This window comes from Tachyglossus aculeatus, chromosome 1, assembly GCF_015852505.1.
Source record: "Tachyglossus aculeatus isolate mTacAcu1 chromosome 1, mTacAcu1.pri, whole genome shotgun sequence".
In the NCBI taxonomy this organism is placed as follows: domain Eukaryota; kingdom Metazoa; phylum Chordata; class Mammalia; order Monotremata; family Tachyglossidae; genus Tachyglossus; species Tachyglossus aculeatus.
Window position 1 is genome coordinate 102065793 of NC_052066.1, and position 3815 is coordinate 102069607.

At 42.4% G+C, this 3815-nt stretch overlaps 1 non-coding gene across 1 annotated transcript; it reads left to right on the top strand.

The window, feature by feature from the left end:
- Positions 1 to 743: 743 nt before the first annotated feature.
- Positions 744 to 881, top strand: LOC119936112. The gene has a single exon (XR_005453646.1). It is a non-coding gene; the product is annotated as a small nucleolar RNA SNORA7 (small nucleolar RNA).
- The last annotated feature ends 2934 nt before the right edge of the window (positions 882 to 3815 follow it).

A 3815-nucleotide genomic window follows, 5' to 3' on the forward strand; every position in this document is an offset into this window, starting at 1 on the left:
GAAACTCCTGAAGTGACCTTAATTCACTCTCTTCCCTCAAGACTGTAAGCTCCTTGTGGTATATACCTGTATATATGTATATATGTTTGTACATATTTATTACTCTATTTATTTATTTATTTATTTTACTTGTACATATCTATTCTATTTATTTTATTTTGTTAGTATGTTTGGTTTTGTTCTCTGTCTCCCCCTTTTAGACTGTGAGCCCACTGTTGGGTAGGGACTGTCTCTATATGTTACCAATTTGTACTTCCCAAGCGCTTAGTACAGTGCTCTGCACATAGTAAGCGCTTAATAAATATGATTGATGATGATGATAATGATGATAGGGAAGGTGTCTATAAACTTTTATATTTCAATATCCCAAGCGCTTAGTAATAATGGCATTGATTAAGTGCTTACTATATGCAAAGCACCATTCTAAGTGCTGGGGAGGTTGCAAGGTGATCAGGTTGTCCCACGGGGGGCTCACAGTCTTAATCCCCATTTTACAGATGAGGTAACTGAGGCACAGAGAAGTTAAGTGACTTGCCCAAAGTCACACAGCTGACAATTAGTGGAGCCAGGATTTGAACTCCTGACCTCTGACTCCAAAGCCCGTGCTCTTTTCCACTGAGCCACGCTGCTTAGTAGTGCTCTGCCCAGAGTTAGCACTCAATATATATGATTGATTGATTGATACCTCCCAAGACAATCCATCCCAAGCCATCACATGATATTAATACTGCTATCACAACTGCTCCCTCTCAGGATCACATCTGGAGAGTTTCCAGTACTCTTCGAGTCTTGGCTACAGGAGGGATAGTCAAGCAGAGGTATATCCATTCCATTCCTAGTTTGGGCAGTGGCTAGTGAGTGGAAGGCAATCTGCTACAAGTCAAAACCCACCTATGCTGGGCAGCAGGACGTGGGAGAGAGCACGGGCTTTGGAGTCAGAGGTCCTGGGTTTAAATCCGGACTCTGCCAATTGCCAGCTGTGTGACTTTGGGCAAGTCACTTAATTTCTCTGTGCCTCAGTTACCTCATCTGTAAAATGGGGATTAAGACTGTGAGCCCCCTGTGGGACAACCTGATCACCTTGTAACCTCCCCAGCACTAAGAACAGTGCTTTGCACATAGTAAGCACTTAATAAATGCCATTTTTAAAAAATGAGAGGCAAGGTGGATAGTCAGGTTTACTGCACAGAAGGAGGCAATGGTAAATGACTACTTCCTTATTTTTACCAAGAAAACTCTATGGATACACTTTAGAACGATTGCAGGTGGAGTTGGGGTGTTCTGAGACAGATGTGTCCATGGCATTGCTATGGGCCAGAGGCAACTCGACAGCAAAAGACAAGACAAAATCACAACTGCTAGTAGTAGTAGTAGTAGTAGTAGTAGTAGTAGTAGTAGTAGTAGTAGTAGTAATAGTAGTAGTAGTAGCAGAAGTAGTAGTAGTAGTAGTAGTAATAATGGTTTTGACTGATTGCCTACTGAGTCCAATGCACAGCACTAAACACTTGGGAAAGTACAGCAGAAGCAAAAGAGAAGGACATACTGATATTTATACATAGCGGGAGTGGTAGTAGCAAGAACATAGATCAGATGAGTAAAACAAATATGTCGGAATCAAAATGAAAATATATCAGAATGAATTATTGGATATACCCACACATATATGTTTGTGTATACAACTGCGTGTGTGTGTGTGTGTGTGCACGCATATATGTGTTTGAGTGCTGATGATTGGTATAAATATATAGATTTTAATGGGGACTACTGGGATGATAGGTATTGGGAATCAACTGGGGAAGACTTGCTGGAGGAGGCAGGATTTCAGGGGTCTTTGAGAATGGGCGGGCTGAGAACAGATACATTTAGATGACAAGGGCGTTCCAGATTTGGGGAACAGAGGACAGCATGAACTAGGGGTTGGAGACAAGAAGGCTGAGAGAGGGGACCATGTAGAAGGTGAGCTTGAGAGGACCAGTAAGGTTATCACTGTTGGGGAATGAAAGGTGAGATGAGAAGAGATAGACGTCTCTGTGGAGGAGGTTTGCATTTCTAAGGTAACCAGCTCTCCTACTGCAACCAAACCTACATGATTTGCTCTAATACCTACCTACTCAATATACCTCTGTCTCATCTATCTCTTAGTTTATCCCTTGCTCACATCCTCCGTCTGGCCAGGAATTCCCTACTACTTCATATTTGGCACTGCATCTTTTAAGCACTGGGTATTCACCCCACTCTTACGCTCACTGCTCTTATGTACATATCATACTTTATTTATATTAATGTCTGTCTCCCCTTCTAGACTGTAAGCAGCTTGTGATCAGGGAACATGTCTATCAAATTGGTTGTGTCGTACTGTCCCAAGTGCTCAGTACGGTGTTCTGCACACAGTAAACACTCAGTAAATATAGTTGTTTGATGACTGATTGCTTAACAAGTACCATAAAAAAGGAGAGTGCTCCCAAGGTGAGGTGAGGGGGACAGGTCCCCACAGCCAATAGCAGCTTCCCCTTCCTTCCCCTCTCCTCCTCATCCAAATTCCCTTGCCCTCCATGCCGAATATCTTGCCATCTGGTTCAGGTAAGATTTGCTAAAAATATTCCTGAACAAAACACAGGGCAGCTAGCCTGGCGTAGAAGGTGTTCAAAGAAATCAATGTTATATGTATGAAGCCCTTACTGTGTGCAGAGCATTATACTAAGCACTTGGGAGAATAAGCAGCATGGCTCAGTGGAAAGAGCATGGGCTTGGGAGTCAGAGGTCATGAGTTCAAATCCCGGCTCCACCAATTGTGAGCTGTGTGACTTTGGGCAAGTCAGTTAACTTCTCTGTGCCTCAATTACCTCATCTGTAAAATGGGGATTAAGACTGTGAGCCCCACTTGGGACACCCTGATCACCTCGTATCCTCCCCAGCGCTTAGAACAGTGCTGTGCACATAGTAAGCGCTTAACAAATGCAATCGTTATTATTATTATTACCATGAAATGCCTGTCATTCCAGCAATATTTCACATAGTCATCAGTAAGGAGCTTGAAGTATAATCCTGGCAATATGCCTGGAATATCAAAACACTGCAATCCCAGGGAGCAGAGTTGAGTGGAAGAGCTCACTGATTGAGGGAAAGGAAAAAGGGAGGCATGGGACACATAAGGGACAAATAAATTTTCTTTGGAAAATAACAGTCCTAAATTCTACCCAGGAGACAGGAGACAAATTTATTTAGGTTTCTGGTGGTTTTGCAGCTATGAATTTTTCCATCAGTGACACCTCCTTTGCCCATATCTCTATCCCCACTGGGCAACCACTCACATGGACTAGCCAGCCAGGGAAAGCTGCATTGTCCCTCCACTGAGGAACATAAAGTTTCCATGGACCCAAGCTTTAAAAATCACGTAGTCATGCTGCATTTAAAGAAATATCCAGGAGACAGAATTGAAAGAGGAGAGATATATCATTCATTCATTCATTGATTCAATCGTATTTATTGAGCGCTTACTATATGCAGAGCACTGTACTAAGTGCTTGGGAAGTACAAGTCGACAACATATAGAAATGGTCCTTACCCAGCAATGGGCTCACAGTCTAGAAATCATCATATCTCTCATATCTCTAATATCATCTTAGAAACCTATTCAAATTCCCATTTGATTCACATTTGCAGGAGACAGTATTAAAATAATAATAATAATAATGGTGGTATTTGTTAAGCGCTTACTATGTGCCAAGCACTGTTCTAAGCACCGGGGGGGATACAACGTGATCAATGCTGTTCCACATGGGGCTCACAGTCTTAATCCCCATTTTACCGATGAG